The sequence below is a fragment of the Protopterus annectens genome, chromosome 4.part0 (genome assembly GCF_019279795.1).
Source record: "Protopterus annectens isolate FY-2018-M chromosome 4.part0, PAN1.0, whole genome shotgun sequence".
Taxonomy (NCBI): Eukaryota; Metazoa; Chordata; order Ceratodontiformes; family Protopteridae; genus Protopterus; species Protopterus annectens.
This window is the reverse complement of record NC_056733.1, coordinates 301,084,612-301,104,487: the sequence shown is the minus strand read 5'-3', so window position 1 is coordinate 301,104,487 and position 19,876 is coordinate 301,084,612. Positions and strand designations below refer to the sequence as shown.

Below are 19,876 nucleotides of genomic sequence, written 5' to 3'. Positions count from 1 at the left end.
GGCAAATAATATTAATGGCTGATGAACATCCAGGGTTAAGTGAAACAATTAATATTAAATGTTTTTTAAAGGATAGAAGGTTTAAAGTAATTAAAATGTATTGTGTTTCTAAATGTATTTATGTATATATTTGTATTCATTAAGGTTAAGTGTTTAATTGATTTATTGATGAAGTTTTTTGATTGGCTGTTTTATATTTAAATACCTTAGTGATTTGTGAGTGTTTGTATCTCTGAAGAAGTCTGTACTGGTGAAAAGCGGAGAAATTAAAGTTTGTGTATGCTTATTGTGTTTGGCTGTCTCCTGTGGTCCAGTTTTCTCCAGTAGCTTTTGTGTATCATTGAAAAAGTTAATGAAACAATGAAGGAGGGCAAAACAGTGCAGACCACATATCTAGACCTTGCATAAGTATTTGACTATTTGACACCATCACACTCAGGTATTATAAATAAACTCTCTCAGCTAAATATCAATTATGTAAATTAATGGATAGAAAACTGGCTCACAAACAGAGCCCAGGATGTTAGAATAGGTGGTGCTATCTCCTACAAAAGACCTGCAACTAGTAGTGTACCCTAGGGTTCAGTTCTTGTGCCACTTTTCTTTGGAATTTACTACTTAGAAGTCAAAGCTAATGTTACGGGTTTGTGACTGGCAGAGTCTTCAGATGATGCAAATTTGGTGCCATCATAAACTCCCTAGAGGACACCAAAATCCTACAGGAAGGCCTGCCCTGAAATAGCTGCTGTCAAAACTGTGGACTAAAACTAAATGTCAAGAATTATATAATTGCATCCTTTGGCAAGCATGAGTCCCCTTGCAACCATGGAGAACAGATGAGTAGGAGTGTTGGAGAGTTTATCAGCATACTCAACAAGTGTCTTTAATTTTTGGCTTAGACTTTGCTCTGACATATTACAATCCATAATGTTTTTGAAAAAGTTGTTGGATTCTCATGAACAAATAAAGACATTTATTGCAATTAAAGACTTCTTTTTTTTCTTCAGAAAATGAATGCTAATTCATGTAGCCTTATTTTGTGAGCTTAGTAAATCAGTAGAATTGCTGTTTGCAAAAGTAACTGATTTGGAAAGTTTCTCCATGAGTCTGTTGCTGAGAGGATGAGAGATATGTTACAAGTATACAACTAAGACAAACTACATAAAGCAATAGTAACAGAAAGTACTGGGTCACATCATAGGCTTGGGAGGTCATTGTTAAGAAACTGTTATGTAAAGCTTGGCATTAAATAACATTTATGCTTTAACAGAATAATTATGCAAAGATAACCATGTGAGTAGCCAGAATTCAATTCAAATTGAATATTTTACTGTCCACATTTTAAAAAATAAGGTTTGGAACAGACCGTTTTGTCCTGGGACATCTTCAAGTTGGGCTAGATATATAGATTAGCAGGGATTAGGAGAATAAGGGGAAGATAGGGTTAAATGGGATGGAGGGATATTTAGGAGGAAATGAGGTAAGGGTAGGGAAGGGCTTAGAGAGTTTTGTCAAGTGTAACTGAGGTAGGAGTCACATTTTTGGCGTGAACTTGCTACATCAAGTGTTACGTCTAAGACGACATTTAGGTGTATTGAGAAGCGAGTAGGCCTGGAAGCTTAATGATGCCTAGTGGTATGGGATGTTTTTTTTTTGTTGTTGTTTTTTTTTTTTTTTGGAAGTGGGGCATTTTGGGGGTTTGTCAGGACCAGGAGGGTATTGAGCATTGATCTTGGGGACTTATATAAAAAAAAAAACTATTCTGGGACACAGTGTCCTTGCAACTACATAGGGTACTGGTGAGTTAGTTTCAGCAGTGGCTCACACTGGGATAGTCTTAGGTTTAGCGTGTTTTGGATTTATTACCTTGTGGTGGGATCACTTGACTACAGTTTTCATAAGGTCTTTAGTTGTGGGAGAATGGCCGCATGTATTGGTTTGCATGGGGGTTGGGTGAACAGTCGTGGTTGCGTCCAGTGGGAGGTGAGCAGTGTAGTAGCTTTATTTATGGGAAACATACACAGAATTAATCTCTGCATTTGTTTAGCAATGTGTTCTGAAATAAGAGGTACTTTTATAAAGGTAGGCAAAACATGGGTTAAGTTACCAGACTTTGCGAGCAAAGGGAGATTTCCGACTTGCAAAGTGTGCAGAGAGCACCTTCCGGTTGTAGTACTTTATTCTTCAGGGGAGCTTTCGCAGGCTTTGGGTGCCCAGATGCAACTGGCAGTTTGGAGGGATAGTTGGCATTGGAGCATTCTTCTGGTTATCAGGAGTGGCATGAGTGAGGCAGGTTGTGTTGGGAGAGAGAGAGGGACTGTTGGGTACATTAATAGAAGTTAATTTACAGTGCCAACTCCTTCAGGAGACATGCAAGATCACCCTGCAATGATGAAACATTGGCTTCAAATCTTAGACACTTTGATGTAGGAGCAAACCAAAAGGTATTAGAACTGCGTCTGGGGTTTTCTGAGATGGGGGTGGGTGGTTGTGCTGCCACTTAGAGGATGTATTTCCGTGGTTTTGAAATAATGTACATGATTAGCGGTGGTAATTTTGCCTATGGAGGTAAGAGTGGATAGGCAATATTTGAATTTCTTCAGAGTGATACGTTGGTATTAACGCTCTGTAGTGGACTAAACCATTTCCTGTCAGCAGTCCTCGTGGGTGCTTTTCCCTCATAGTGGCACACGTTCTATTCATCAGTCTACTCAGTTTAGTTGGTTGTTTTGGTGTTGAAATCCAGTAGGAGCTGTCATTGTTTTATGTTACTGTTTAGCACAAACAAAGCTGCTTGGTGGTGAATTGCTTCTTGTATCGCCCAATGGTTCAGCTTTTGTTGACTGTCCATATTTTCCTAATTTTTGTGATTATCATAATTTTTCTGTTTTCTGGAAATCAGCGAATATGTGGGATAATGACAGGACTAATGGCATTAGATTGTTTACTACGGAGTTAGTTGAGAGAGTGAGAGGTGATACCACCACTCTTCAGTCAATGTTTGGGGCATATGAGTAACGGTTGATTTCTAAGTAAGCATGGAGTGACTCTAACCATTAGGAGGTATTCCATTTACATGTACTTCAGTTTTACATTTCATATGTTCAGAATGCATGTTAACATGCATTTGTAATGCTGACCACTTCTAAGTTTTGATGAGCAAAAAAATTCAATGCAACTTCAGTTATATATCAATGTTTTAGTTATGGTTATTATGCACTTTTAATTTGAAGATAAGATATTCTGCTGGGGGAGGCTGGGTTGATGTGTGGTAAACAGTACGGTAACAAGTTGTATGTTATGTGTACTCATTAAGGCATTTTAAGGTTGGGGCAGTTGGGGTAGTGTAGGGCCAAGAGATGATAAGGGATGTAGGGTGGCAGGTTATAACAGGGTTTTATTTTGTTTATGTGGAGTTTGGGGGTTTTAATTGGTGGGGAGGAGTGGCACCAATTTCAGGACTGGAGGTGGTTACTAAGCTAATGGCTCTAAGGTTTTTAATAAACTAGCAAGGTTCAGGTACGTAGGATTCCACAATCCAGACTGCAGTACATTTTGCTCTTATCTAAGAGGAACAGAGGTGGATATTGCCCTTGTCCAGAAAGGAATATAGGTGGAGCCTTTGGAGAGAATTTGCACCTTGGGTTTTGTTATCAACTGCGTCACCAAGGGGGGCGCACAGGCATCATAAGCAGAGGAAGTTAATAGGTTAATGGTTTAGGGCCTTTAAGCGGGTATTTATCAATGTTTAGTTATGGTTATTGTGCTATTTCATTTGGAAGATAGCATAGGCTGCAGGGGATGCGGGTTTGAGGTGTGGTAAATAGTATGAGGATAAGTTGGTTATTCTGCACTTGGGGGGGTGGTTTCCAGACTAATGGTTCTAAGTTTTTTCATAACCTTCATAACCTAGCCATATCAAGTTAAGTGAGTTTTCACATTCCAGAGTGCAGTCCATGTTGCTCATGGTTAAATTGAGCAAGGGTGAATATTGTCCTTGTCCTAAGGGCATATAGGTCGTAGGGGGAGTTTGTATCTCTGTACAGCATGATTGTGGCCGGTTTTAATTTTCTTGGGATACTCATTAATTTTGTTGAGACCTCCTGTGTTAGTAGAAGAGTTATAACTTTAGCTATAAAATATGACCTTGTTTTATTTCATAGGGGTAAGTGTTGCACTGTTATTATAGGATATGGGAGGAAATTTTATGGGATCATTGGTAGGACATTTAAGTTTCAGGGGTGTTTGCATCTGGTTGTGTCTGCATTTTATGCAGATGATAAATGAGATTTACCCTCGGTGGTGTATGATGTTTTTAAGAATTTGGTTTATGTGTGTGTGAAGTATTTACAGTCTTTTCTTTTACAAATCACTCTAAGTGCAGATTGGGACATGCAGAGCTGATATTACTTGGGGGACAGATGAATGTGTACTTGACAGGTGAGAGAAAAACCTGAGGAGGGTTTTGGCTGACAGAGCAGTATGAGAAGAACAGGTAGCCAGCAGTGAAGTGAATATGGAGTTGTTGGTTTGTTGTTTGTTTCTTCCCTGCAGTCACAAGGTAATGTCTTGTTTTGGTATGATCTTGTATGGGGAGCATCAGTGTGGAATTTTACTCTGTTTTATGGGTATCAGGGGTCTTCTTTGGAATGGGTCAGATATTATTGCAGACATCAGGGGTAGGGGATTAGCGGGTTGCATTGCATCAGTTAGGCTTGTGAGCAAGATGGGGTTTTGATGGGAGGATTTAGCTTTGAGTTACTGCAGTTTCAGGATAAACTAGGCTAGGTTGATTTACTATATTCTAGATGATAATAGCATTTCACGGCCATTGTGTGACCAGGTGGCATCGGGTTTTCTCTAGTTTGTTGGTATATTCTGTTTGTTAGTTTTGCCTGGCTGGGTTTACTGTTGGTGATGCCAGCCATGATGGTGGTGTTTCTGAGGTCGTCCTGCTACTGACCATGATTGTGGTTTTAGGTGTCTTATTGTTTATAATGGGCAGTTGGTGTGATGGCAGCATTTTATTAAATGGAATTTAGAAGACATTTAAGATAGGTATTGCATTCGTTGGACAGTAATAAAAAAATAAATTTTCATCTGGCGGTACAAGGGGGTTGCAATGTGGATGGTGGTATGCATTTGCCTCAGCATGGCTTCAGGGTGGTTTGGCTTAGTAGTGAGTTCAGTGGCTGGTAAGGCTCTTGCTATCATTGCGAGGCTTCCTGTGATTGGGTAGACTGGTTTAATTACATCATGGCAGTAGTTATGATAGGTGATGAGGTTATTGGTTTGCTATTTTAACATAGGTGAGGGGTCAATGGTTTGTTTACAGTTGTTAGGAACTTTGCTGTTTCCATTGGTAATGTATAGGGCTAGGAGTTAGTGACTTAGATCAAGCTTGGTTAAAAAGTATGGGTACACTGAATGATGTTTGACCTAGTGCCTTACTGGGGGTTAGATTGCTGGAAGTTTGGTCAGAGAGAGGGGGAACAGCCTGGTCAGGCCAGTGGGCAGAGAAGAGAGGCAGGCTTGCCCTCTTCTGATCCCCGTCTGGTGTAGGATGTGTAATTCAATGAGTTGGGAAGGAAAGTGAGTGGTTGCTCTGTCGGATAAGTTAGTAAGCAAGCAGAGCTGCTTAGTTGGATGGTGATGTAATTCAATAAACTGAAGGTGAGCGGGGTAATGCTGCCCAGTTAGTGCAAAGATAAGTGAGCAAGTGGGAGATGCTGCTTATCATGGGTGAGTGGTTACACTGCCCTTATTGTTATTTTATGTTTTCTTTCATTGATGTTATTATCACCTGTGTCATGTTTTTGGTGAAATTTATAACTATTGGTTAACAATCATATTTATGGAAATTTAATAAAGGTCGTCAAATGTCATTCGGTGTTGTGTGTTTATTGAAGTGGACCAGAACAAATAAGGTTTGGAACAGACCATTTTGTCCTGGGACATCTTCAAGTGGAGCTAGATACATAGATTAGTAGGGATTAGGAGAAAAAGGGGGAGGATAGGGTTGAATGAAATGGAGGAATGTTTAGGAGGAAATGAGGTAAGTGTAGGGAGGGGCTTAGAGGGTTTTGTCAAGTGTAACTGAGGTAGGAGTCACATTTTTGACATGAACTTGCTACCCTGCTACCCTCCCACCCTCCCCCTTTTATTGGTGGGGATTGGAGTTATGTCAGTTTGGGAAGGCGGAGAAGAGGGGCAGGCTTGCCCTCTTCTGTTCCCCCTCTGGTGTTGGATGTGTAATTCAATGAGTTGAGAAAGAAGGTGAGCCGTTGCTCTGCTGGATAAGTTAATAAGCAAGTAGAGCTGTTTAGATGGATGGTGGTGTAATTCAATAAATCGAAGGTGAGTGGGGTAACACTGCCTTGTTAGTGCAAAGATAAGTGAGCAAGTGAGGGATGCTGCTTATTAAGGGTGAGCGGTTACACTGCCCTTATGGTTATTTTATGTTTTCTTCTATGGATGTTATTATCATCTGTGTCATGTTTCTGGTGAAATTTATAACTATTGGTTAACAATCATATTTATGGAAATTTAATAAAGGTTGTCAAATGTCATTCAGTATTGTGTGTTTATTGAAGTGGACCAGGACAAATGGATAGATTGGCCTAAACTCTGGATTGATGTGTATGGTTATTTTTTTTAGAAATACCTTCTGGAAAATGCTATTTAGAAGTGAAGAGGGAACAGTTTTAGTGGCACACCAGGCTTTTAGTTCTTTGATGCCTGTTGTCAAGCAAAGGTGACTAATTAGTTGAATCTAGCCGAGCTGGAAATGTGAGACTCTAGCTCATTGAAGGAGGGGAGAAGGAAAGATTAACTTGATCAGGAACTGAAACTTGCAAAACTGCTCTTTGTAAAAAGTCTTTGTTATCTCAGTAATTTGTTGATATTTTTGCAAACTTCTTTCAGAGAATGTGCAGTACATCAGTAGGAACAACGTTTGTAAAACTCTTCGCAGATCAGTCAATGACACATGATCTGCAGACTCTCAAACTTCGCATTTTTTCAGGAATTCCATTCTAAGTGAATGGAAGTATAGTCTGGTAGGTCTACTTATTCTCACAATCTGTGCTTTCATAGTGCATTATGGAGCAAATTTAGCTTTCCAAAGGAATTAGGATGTCTACCCCTATGAGAGCAGACAAGGATAAAAAAATAAATAAAATTAAGAATGAATACTTATTTTGCTGCAAGCAACTTTGGAAGTTGCAGCAATTCATAGAAAAATAAAAAAATATATATATTTTTTCATCATTTGCTCATAGTAGTCCTTTAACGATTTTAGATGGATCAGAAGTCAGTATTTTTTGTTGATACATGAACTGTCATTGAAGTGATATTATGAACTATCATACTCATACCTATGTGTGCATGTGTATCTCTCTCTGTCCATCTGTCTCTCTGTCTCTTTTAGAGGTTGTTTGGTGTGTGGTGATGTTTTCTTAAAGGACGACAATGGGATTCTATTATTAAATGCTCAACTTCTCCGTCCTTTTTCTCCCTATTTACTGTCTCTGCTATGAATAAACAAGAATACAGCATTTAAAATATTTTAAATCAACTTTCTCTCCACTAGACCAGTACCTTACTGTACTGTGGTGGTTTCACATTCAAAAAACTTTTGTCCCACCCTAGTAAAGCTTGCTGCAATCTCCAATTCATTGATGTCATCAACACCAATGAATATAGGTAGGTGTCTGGCCAATTTCTTCCCCAAACTGACATCTCCATGACCTTCCTAAAAACCCACCCATGATGTGATGTCACAGCTCCCTGGTCCTTCCCCTACTTATACAGAAAGTAAAGGCTAGAACAAGGAAACTGTACATGAGTCAAGTCTCCTGCTGTGGGCTGTCAATCATATGTGATAACATCTCAAATTACCCTTAGCACTTTGACAGTTAGGGAAGTTAGGTGGGAAGAGGGATGGGAGATGAGTCAAAGTAGTACAATTCAAGCTTCACAAAACACTGCAGTTTAGCCTTCTAAAAAGAAGCAGCAGTAAAAAGCACTTTAAAAGTCTGTTCTGTGGCATTTGCACGGTTTGTATTTTTAACTTTTAAGTAGTCATTGAATGGTATGAAATGTTATTTAAAACTGACTGAAAGACAGCAGTGTTTATTTGTGTCTTTCGGCTTTTCCCGGTTAGGGTTCGCCACAGTGGAACTCCGGTCTGCTAATGATTGGCAGTTGATTTTTACGTACCGGCTTGCCAGGCCTGACCCACAACCTTCAATGAAGGTACGCCCATTCACGCATGTCTCCATGCAGAAGACGCTCTACCTAAGAATCGAACTGGACAGCGTCTTACTGTGAGGCAACAAGTGTATGCATGTAAAATCAATGCAGTGACATGAGTTTTAGGAAGAAACAGGCATGCATGATATAATTTTTTACAGACAAGCACTGTATTATGGGACAAACTAAACAATCAGAATTATTTCAAGATGCCAGACCCCATGTGGTCAGACTCAGAAATTACGTATATAAATATTTAAAAACCTGTAAATAGTCCCATAGTGGTGTTAAAATGTAGGAAACACCAAACCATGATGAAATAAACATGTGTTTTGAGTCTGTGGGTACAGCTCTCCTTTAAAGACAGAATCAAAAGCAGGAACTCAATACTCATGCTGAGAAAGGTGAACTCCTTTACCAATGGCTGCTCTGTCTGCTTCAATAGATAAAAGATAATCCACAGACAGGAAGAACCAAACCAAAAAGCACAAAGTGCAGCTTTATTGAACAACAAACAGGTCAGTAAATCAAGCGCTTTCGCCAGGCAAATGCCTGGCTTTCTCAAGATAAAAAGTAGTGTGACTGAAAAGTTTAAATACTTAAGCATCTGATCACATGGTACTTAATTAGTTCAACAAACATCCACTTAAGAAGGCAGTTAATTAGTAACTGAACTCAGTGAGTGAAAAGTATGCATATGAAAATGCAGAATAAAAGTTCAAATAGTGAAAACACTAAAAAATCATTTAAAAATCATTCTTTTTATCTTCCATCTAGAAAATTTAGATTTGACGCTGACCGATATTACAACTGCGGAGCAAAAGGGGTGGTGTACTTAGGATTATGCACAGAATGTTGCAGTTTCTACATAGGGAACACTGAGAGACCCCTTAGAAAAATAATTTATGAACATCAATATGACATTACAAAAAAAAGGACACTAATGCTTTTTTTAAACATCTTGCTTCTTGCCCTAACATGAAACTTAAGTTTATGGTTCTTGAACAGGTAACCCAGGATGCCAGAGGAGGTGACTGGGAAGCCCGCCTTGAATATAAAGAAATTCTATGGCAGCTTAGACTTAATGCTGCAAAATCCCCTGGTCTCAATGAGGCCATTAATATATCCAGTGTACTAAAGCTGAGAAGGGCTAGGCTATGATTTTCTTGTTACAATTAGTAAATGTCTTTTATCTTACACATTTGTGATTTTTTATGCACACATTTGTACATCATTTTTAAATGATTTTAAATGATTTTTAAATGATTTTTTAGTGTTTTCACTATTTGAACTTTTATTCTGCATTTTCATATGCATACTTTTCACTCACTGAGTTCAGTTACTAATTAACTGCCTTCTTAAGTGGATGTTTGTTGAATTAATTAAGTACCATGTGATCAGATGCTTAAGTATTTAAACTTTTCAGTCACACTACTTTTTATCTTGAGAAAGCCAGGTATTTGCCTGGTGAAAGCGCTTGATTTATTGACCTGTTTGTTGTTCAATAAAGCTGCACTTTGTGCTTTTTGGTTCGGTTCTTCCTGTCTGTGGATTATCTTTTATCTTATTTGCCTTGGTTTCTTGGAAGTTATTTCTCAGTTTACATTTCCATAGCTGAAGGATTGGACCAGACCAATTTTCAGGAGACACCACTTCTACTTAGATGTGAATCAGATGAAGCTCCAGTAACACGTGGGGAGTTTAAGCAGGTACTGTTTTTGTTGACTCAGTTAAACAATTCACTGAATCTGGATTCCAACGATCCTGCTAGTATACCTCCTGGCAATCAGCAATTAGACTGTAGGAAGAAATCTACATTATCACCGAAACAAGGATTGAATGGTTTACTGCAAACGGAACTTCCTGGCGAGATCTTATTGGGCAACATCTACAGGAGAAGTCCGGAAGTAAACACACCAACTATGCTACCAGTTTGGCATCTTCTAAAAGTTTAGTTTTAGTGCCTGGACTGAGCGGACATTTCTTTTTAAACAAGGTACTGTCTTAACTACAACAAATTCTCATCTTGGTACAGAGAACGAATTTAATAATTTAAGTGACAAGCTATATGCTTATAAAAGCATGCAGTTGGAAATAGATTATCTTAAAGAATGTGTTCGGGTGCAACGTGTTCCGAAAGGACTACGTTGCTACAAATTTCCAAATAGTGCTCTCCCTGGCTCTGAACTGTACAACAAATTGGTTGTTTTGTTTGATAAAGTCGGCTTAGAAATGTTGAATTTTATGATTGAGGATTATGAGGCAAAACCGATACTTTGTTAAAGGAAGTGAATATGTTAAATAATTCCGTTGTTAAAAATAAGAACTTTTTAAGTATTAAAAGGAATTATGATAATATTTTTGATGAAGTTGATCAATACTGTGTTAAAATAGTTAATAGGAAAATAAGAAAGCTTGAACGTGATCTCATTGAATATAGGGATGGAAGGGCTTATCCGGGTCCTGGCAAGGGTAAATTTAACACCAAAGAGGTTGGTGCTAATAACTATGACACTGTAGATGCTCAGGGTACCCCAACAACCGATTTGCCTAGGAGAAGTGAAAGATTAGCTCAGAAGACCAATGATAACAGCTTTCAGGATTTTCACTATCCCCCGGGCAGACCAGGGGGCAGGGACATCACCCACCAGCGGCAAGGATGGAACAGGGGGCGCAGATAGATAACATGCTAGGATCTGAACCTTCTGACTTACTACTTGAATCATCTGACAACAAGTACACTATAATAAAAAAAGATAATTTTACTATATTTAATTTTACTGATTTAGTAATAACTTTGGATTATTTTGAGCTTTTTACTAAAGTTTTCAAGTTTGTTCCACTACGCCCCTTAAAGTTGACTGATGCTTTAGTGGATTTAAAGTTATTTGTCAGACATTTAAATCTAGCATTACAATTTAAGGGACAACCACACACAAAAGAAGAGCTAGCAAGGGCTAGTACCTACAATCCCCCTCTACACCCCCCTCTTAAGGTTTTTGAGGAGGTGGTGGAAATGAATTTAAGAAAGCAGTGTTTTAGCAGAACACATTCTCCATCTAATAATTTGGACTCTAAGTCACAGCATTTAATTAAGTCCCTTATTCAGGACTGTGTTAGGGTGATGAAACCCGACAAGGGAGGGGGGGTGGTCCTGATGTATAATTTTGCATATGACACCTACCTCCACAACATGTTCCAGGATCCTGAGCAGTATGAATTGATTTCTAGGAACAAGTTAAATTTAGCCTATTCCAAGATCAATTTTTTGTTATCGGACCACCTATTACAGGGAGTTATTAACGAAAGGTTATACAACTATTTACACGTCAATAAACTTAGGACCCCAGTAATTTTTGGAATACCCAAAACCCATAAAGGTTTAGACCCCATGAGATTTAGACCTATTGTCTTGGGGACTGGAGGTATTACTGAACCGTTGAGCAAGTTTATTGCCCACATTACAAAGAAATTCTCTTCTACGCTACAGCATGTATGCAAGGATTCTTGGGATTTTCTCAAGGGTTTAGAAATTAGGTTATTTCACCCTGATTTACTTATGACAACCACTGATATTGTAGAATTGTTCCCCAGCATCCCGCACTCTATTGGATTAGAGTGGTTCAATGAAGTTTTGGCCTCTCAATCCGGCCTTAGTTCCAACACAATCAGCTTAATTGTTGAGTTTATGGAAATTGTTCTTGATAATAATTTTCTTTTTTTCAATGGAGAACTGTTTAAACAGAAAAAGGGGGTTGCGATGGGCGCTGCATGTGCCTCATTATACGCCAACATAGTTTTGCATTACTGGGAGAAAAATTTTATATTTTCCACACATTGGGTACAATACATAGTCCATTATAAGCGATACCTTGATGGCATCTGCCTATTGTGGAAAGGAACCCTGAGCAACTTTCTTGAGTTCATGAGTTATATTAATTCTACCACACACTTTCTATCTTTCACTTATAATGTTAGTAAGGACGTACTGAACTACCTGGATATATCAATACAGAAGGACTACTGTAATCACACCTTTAAATCCAAGATATTTAGGAAAGTCACCTTTTCTAATTCATACCTTCATTTTGACAGTGGTAACCCATTTCACCAGAAGAAGGGCTTGGTTAAAGGGCAATTCATTCGTGCATCTAAGATGTCTAGCACTGATGAATATTTTCTTGGAGAAGTTGAGTTTTTAAAAAAACTTTTTTTAGAAAGAGGTTACCCTGCCTCCTTGGTTAAAAACATGGCCCAAGAAGTGACAGATAATAGACAAACCAAGTATTTTCCGCTGTTAGGTAGTGGCTTTTAGCAAGTTGAGCAGTTTGAGAATTTGGAATACTTTAACTTGCATAATAGTTTTATTCACACATTTTCATAGGATTCCCAACTGGTGGAACACACAGTGCTTAAACACTGGCCACTTTTGACGCTACACGATAACATTAAAGGGATAATCCAGGAACGTCCCAAATTTGTGACTAGAAGGGATATTAACCTAAAAGGGTTATTTGAAAGAAAGCATCTATCAGATTCAAGGCATTGTTCCCCTAAACTTGGTACCCATAAATGTGGGGCATGCAAGCAGTGTTCCTTTATCATGAATGATAGTTCTTTTTATCTTCCATCTAGAAAATTTAGATTTGATGCTAACTGATATTACAACTGCGGAGCAAAAGGGGTGGTGTACTTAGGATTATGCACGGAATGTTGCAGTTTCTACATAGGGAAGACTGAGAGACCCCTTAGAAAAAGAATTTATGAACATCAATATGACATTACAAAAAAGAAGGACACTAATGCTTTTTTTAAACATCTTGCTTCTTGCCCTAACATGAAACTTAAGTTTATGGTTCTTGAACAGGTAACCCAGGATGCCAGAGGAGGTGACTGGGAAGCCCGCCTTGAATATAAAGAACTTTTATGGCAGCTTAGACTTAATGCTGCAAAATCCCCTGGTCTCAATGAGGCCATTAATATATCCAGTGTACTAAAGCTGAGAAGGGCTAGGCTATGATTTTCTTGTTACAATTAGTAAATGTCTTTTATCTTACACATTTGTGATTTTTTATGCACACATTTGTACATCATTTTTAAATGATTTTTAAATTATTTTTTAGTGTTTTCACTATTTGAACTTTTATTCTGCATTTTCATATGCATACTTTTCACTCAGTGAGTTCAGTTACTAATTAACTGCCTTCTTATGTGGATGTTTGTTGAACTAATTAAGTACCATGTGATCAGATGCTTAAGTATTTAAACTTTTCAGTCACACTACTTTTTATCTTGAGAAAGCCAGGTATTTGCCTGGCGAAAGCGCTTGATTTATTGACCTGTTTGTTGTTCAATAAAGCTGCACTTTGTACTTTTTGGTTCGGTTCTTCCTGTCTGTGGATTATCTTTTATCTTATTTGCCTTGATTTCTTGGAAGTTATTGCTTGGAATAGAAAAAGACAGATTTTTTTCAGCACAGAAGAGGAGAGTTTATTTTGGCTCTCTGCCTATGTGGAAATGGAAATTTAGCAACGGATCAAGCCATTATTCTAGTCATTTGAAAGTGGATACTGTTTCTGTGGAATGATTGTATAAGTAAAGTAACGAAAAAAGCAAACAGGCTGTACGTACCCCACACTGCACCATTTATTGTGAGCGCTTTCATCAGAGACAGTGCTCCAACTTCATCAGACAAAGCCAAGACAACAAAGTACCTCTTTATATAATTACAAATGGATCCAATTAAGACAAATAGAATAGGTGCTCATTAAATTAGAACCTATTCAATCATGTACATTAATTAAAAACCTCTATATAAGTTAAAAAGCAAGTTATTTAACCTTATACAATGCATATAAACTCAACACATAAAATGTGTATTATTAAATCCTTATACAATATATAAACACAATATATGGCTATAAGAAATAAATATATAATTAAAGAGATAAAAGTTAAACTAGGATACTCAGATAGACAAACAATTATTAATGCAAAAATTGAGACATTAAAAAATATTAAAAGATTATTTCTCTTTTATATATATATATATATATATATAAAAAAAAAACCCTAATCTGAAGTTTGTTCCCCGTATAAGGTTAAATAACTTGCTTTATAACTTTATATAGAGGTTTTTAATTAATGTACATGATTAAATAGGTTCTAATTTAATGAGGACCTATTCTATTTGTCTTAATTGGATCCACTTGTAATTATATAAAGTGGTACTTTGTTGTCTTGGCTTTGTCTGATGAAGTTGGAGCACTGTCTCTGATGAAAGCGCTCACACTAAACAGTGTGGTGTGTTGTACCTACAGCCTGCTTGCTTTTTTCGTTGTTTTACTAGTTTGTTTTTTTGGAGTTATTTATCGTTTTCTGTATGGTGAGTGGTGTTGGTACACCATCACAGTCTTTGTTTTCACAACAAGACAACAGCATGGCAAGTTCACCAAGTCAACTACTGAGGAGAATGCCACTGGAAATCTTACTAGCCTTGGTGCAGGAGTTACTTAATCAGGTGGATACTTTATCACAACGGATGGACGAAAGAAATTACTCTGGTGCTCAAACACTAACTGGGTTAGTAACCAACCACCTGGGTACAAGTGGACAGATTCTTGCATTCTCTGAGCTGTCGAGTGCACCATTGAGAACATCTCCTAACTAGGGAAATATGGTTAATAGTAATTCACGCATTAATGATAGGAAAAGTTTATCAGCTACTGAACAAGGACAGGCATCAAACGCAATGAGTGCCGTGTCTGTTCCTTCTATGGCAGAATATCTAAGAGCTTCTTTATTTTTTAATAGTGTCACAAATACCAACACCGCTACTGGAACTGATAATGTAACCACTTCTATTGTTACACATCTTAATGACTTTGACCAAAAAGTGTACAAATGTCACAAATTACAGCTGGAGGTTTCCTACTTTCAAGACTGTATCTCTAAAAAGATCATTCCTAAAGGGTTACGCCAATGGAGTTATCCAGTTGAGCTGGTTAATAATTCTATGTTCCATCAGGAACTGACTGCTTTGTTTGATCAGCAAGGGGTAGAATTCTTACAAATGCTGATTAAACATTATGGGTTACAAACTGAGTCGCTTAAAGCCGAGTTGGAAATTTTCGAACATACCATTACTAGGGACATAGATTTTATAAGGTACACATTTGAATATGGGCATATTTTCTCAAGCATAGACTCTAGCTTGGTGAAAGCTGTTGAAATTAAAAAGAAGAAAATTTCGAGGGACATTAATGACTACTCTAAGGGCATTGCTTATCCTCCGCCTCTGGAAGCACCTAAGCCCATCCTGAATGTTCAGGACTCATTTGGGCAACACCCATCTGATGACATTGAGAGTTTGGATGTTGCTGCAAGCTTGGAGAATAATGAGCTACCAATACAAACACCTCCTGTATGGCACAGCGAATGGATTAGAAATAGTCAACAGTAGATAAATAGTCACCAACAAGGAGAAGCTGTGAATAATAATAATAATGAGAACAAGAATAATAATCGGGGTTTTCAGGAGCGCCGAGTGAATCAACACAACCAATGGCGGAACAACAGAAATCAGGGGCAACAAAGGAGACGCCAGAATCGGCGGAGGAGATGATCCAGGGCAATTTGCAAATTCTTGTAAGTCCAGAAGGAGATTTAAAAATTTTCAGTTTTACTTCATTAAATATCAACAATGAGATGGTCAATGTGTTTGCTAAAGGGCTCTCTTTTGTACCTGACAGGAGGGTCGATTTGGTCAAGACCATTACTGACTTAAAACTGTTTGTGCACAAACTTAACCTTGCATGTTTAATGGGTGCTAATTCTCCCCTCACAAACAACTTAAGAGTATCCAGTTTATTCAACCCCCCCCCCCCTTCAAGAGTCTCTGGCCATTTTCGAAAAAGTTTGTGAAATGGATTTGAGAGCATTGCTGTCTAATAATGTTAATAGTTTAAATGTTAAAAGAAACATTTCTTCTGAGGAGTTAGATTTTGTGAATTTGTTGAATAAATGTAACATTAGAGTCATGAAGCCTGACAAGGGCGGAGGCCTGGACTTTATGGATCAGACCGAATATGTGAATAGAATGGATGGATATCTTAACAGTGAAATATATGAGCATGCTAGCCTAAATAAAATTAATGGTGCTTATAGGAAGATCAACAGTATTTTGAATGATTTATTCCTGGAAGGAAGCATTGATATTGACACACTTCAATATTTGACAATGCCAGTACCCATAATACCTACACTCTTTGGTTCCCCAAAAACACACAAGAAGCTCAGCAACCCCCCATTTAGACCTATAGTGGATGGGAGAGGGTCTATTATATATGCAAGTGCGAAATTTGTGGACGACAAACTAAAATCTTTTATAAAAACTGAACCACAAATTTGTCATGACTCATGGAGTTTTCTCGAGAACATCAACAATTTAGAATTTAATGAGAATTTTATTTTCCTCACGGTAGATATCAAAGATCTCTACACAGTTATACCACAGGAGTTAGGTATTGAGTGGGTCAGAGAACTTTTGCTCGTGAAAGGAATGGATGGTAGTGATATTTATGTTATTGAAACCCTCCTAGAGATAGTTTTGTCTAAAAATTTTATTTATGTTTTAATGGGCAATTCTTTTTACAAAAACCAGGAATTGCGATGGGTTCACCCTGTGGTAGCAGCTTCGCTAATTGCATCATGGCTTATTGGGAGAGGGTTTTCCTTTCCAACAACACCCTGTTCAAGGATCATGTGGTTTGGTATACCAGATACCAAGATGACATGTGTTTCATTTGAAAAGGTGAAGCTGGATTAATAGAGCCTTTTATTGTAGCTATCATTGATTTAACTGATTTTTTGGAATTCACATTCCAAGTGGGAATGGACTCCATCATTTTTTTGATGTAAATTTATCTAAGGACAGGGTTAATAGTAGATATAGGACCACCATATACCGGAAACCCACCTACTCAAATGCATTTTTACATTTCACAAGCAGCCATCCCTATCACCAGAAAAAGGTGGTCATTAAAGGACAAGTAGTAAGGGCCGCTAGGATGGTTTCTGGTGATAATGATTACATAATGGAATATGAGTTGATAAAATCTATGTTCCTTAAGAAGGGTTACCCACTAAGCTTTCTTGAACACATCTTCCAAGAGGTAAACACTAAGAGGTTGTCAGGTCATTTTAGATCTATAGTGCAAAAAAGGTTATGAAGCAACGCATAATGGAACTACTGAAGAAGCAAGTCAGAAGAGGGTGGACCCAATTCATGATACAGGACATAGATTTCTCATTACCTATTCCATGGATTCTAAGAACATTAGGGATATAGTTGTCAAGAATTGGGCCATAATCTTGGAAGGACAGCAGTCTTAATAAAATATTGGAGGCAGCTCCATGTTTTACTTATAGGAGGGGACCTAACATGAAATGTCTTTTAGAGAAACAGAGGAAAGTATACAAATTGTTTTGGCATGGGCAAGTGTGGGAGTTGCCCACAATACAAATTCATCAAAATGGTGAACAAACTTCAGATTAGGGATAGAACCTATACTATAGAAGGTAAATTTAATGTGACACCAAAGGGGTTGTCTATGTGGCATTGTGTGAAATGTGCGCATCATAGTATATTTGTAAAACTGAAAGAAAAATTAAACAAAGGATATATGAACACCAGTATAGTATACACAAAAATGTAACCACAAATGCGTTGGCAAAGCACACTTTAGATTACCCCACTCATAAGTTTGTGTTCGCTGTACTACTGCAGGTTGAACATAATACACAAGGACTGGAGGTCCATGGGAACTCAAGCTAGAAGAATGTGAGCTTATGTGGCAAGTTCGCACATTTGCACATATACTACTGAGCCTTAATGAAAATGCATCAATTAAGTGCCTTTTAAAGCTAAAAGCACTTGCTAGGTAGTGCTAAAAGCTGGTGGTTTTATTACTTTATTTTATCTCACTTATTATTTTTTTAAGTAAAGTTTGATGGGGACCTGTGACATTGTTCATCTTGTTACTTAGTATGTTATTTGTTATTTATATAACACTTAAGCATGAGTCCACTTGGCCGAAGGTGTTGGTTTTTGATACACACACACATATATATATATATATATATATATATATATATATATATATATATATAAAATAAGAGAAATAATATTTTAATATTTTTTTAATGTCTCAATTTTTGCATTAATACTTGTTTGTCTATCTTAGTATCCTAGTTTAACTTTTATCTCTTTATTTATATATTTATTTCTTATAGCCATACATTGTGTTTATATATTGTATAAGGTTTTAATAATACGCATTTTATGTGTTGAGTTTATATGTATTGTATAAGGTTAAATAACTTGCTTTATAACATATATAGAGGTTTTTAATTAATGTACATGTACATAACTTAATGAGCACCTATTATATTTGTCTTAATTGGATCCACTTGTAATTATATAAAGTGGTAATTTGTTGTCTTGGCTTTGTCTGATGAAGTTGGAGCACTGTCTCTGATGAAAGCGCTCACACTAAACAGTGTGGTGTGTTGTACCTACAGCCTGCTTGCTTTTTTGTTGCTTTACTAGTTTGCTTTTTTTAATGATTGTCTAAGTCAAAGATGGCTAGATAGTTGCTTGATGAATTTTCCGTGGACCTCCAAAAGGCATAGTTTTGGTCTTGAAGGGGTTGAGAAGTAACTTATGGTTTGTGACCTGTTGGTGGAGCTCATATAAATCAGACAGGCGTTGGCATTAAATTTTTGTATGAGAGTGACTTGATCAGTAAATGACCATGTCTTCAAGCACAGAAGATGAGCTGGAGATGGGAAGGTCATAAGAAAGTTTGGTAATGAATACAGAGAAGAGGAGGGGAGCAAGGATGGATCCTTGTGGTACAATTTTTGGTAAAAGGTGCAGATTCTGATTGGGAGGAGGATATTTTATCTCTGAAGTCTCTGTCAGTGAGGAAGTTTATAAACCAGGGAGTGATGTATGGACCAATAGCAAATTTAATTAATTTATTTTGTAGAAGATAGTGATCAATGAAGTAAAATGCTTTTGTCAGGTTTACAAATATGGTATCTGTAAGAAGGCCTCTGTGTTTGGTTAGGGACCAAAGTGTTGTCATATTACTTCCTTCTGGGCATAATTCATGCTGTTTGGAGGAAAGAAGGTAGACTCTCTTTTATAGAAGTTTTCCCAAAGTTGTGAGGTTGGATATGGTATGGAAGTGAGAGGTATCTTTTAAGTTGTTTTGCTTTGGGAATGGTTTATTTAGAGCAATTTTACAAACATGAGGCAAGATGTTTTGAGTAAGACATCGATTATAGATGGACGAGAGTAAGATACAGATGATCTCTGCAGTGATATATGAACTAGGAGTTTACATTGCCAGATACCAGAGGGGTGTCAGTGGAAATATTTTAAAGTAGAATATAGACTTGTTTGGGACGTATTTGTTTGAAGTTGAAGAGGGAGATGAATGGTGTTGAGTTGGGAAATGTGTAATCTGTGGGAGGTGTGGAGTTTATTGATGGGCAGTTGCTTGTTCTTTAAGGAAATGCTCTGGAGAAAGATTTGTTGTGCCACATGGAATGTTGT

General features: G+C 37.5%; 1 protein-coding gene across 1 annotated transcript in view; it reads left to right on the top strand.

The window, feature by feature from the left end:
• Nucleotides 1–19,876, top strand: part of NOS1 (nitric oxide synthase 1) — a 1,255,637-nt gene that overhangs the window by 369,235 nt on the left and 866,526 nt on the right. The window lies entirely within an intron of this gene.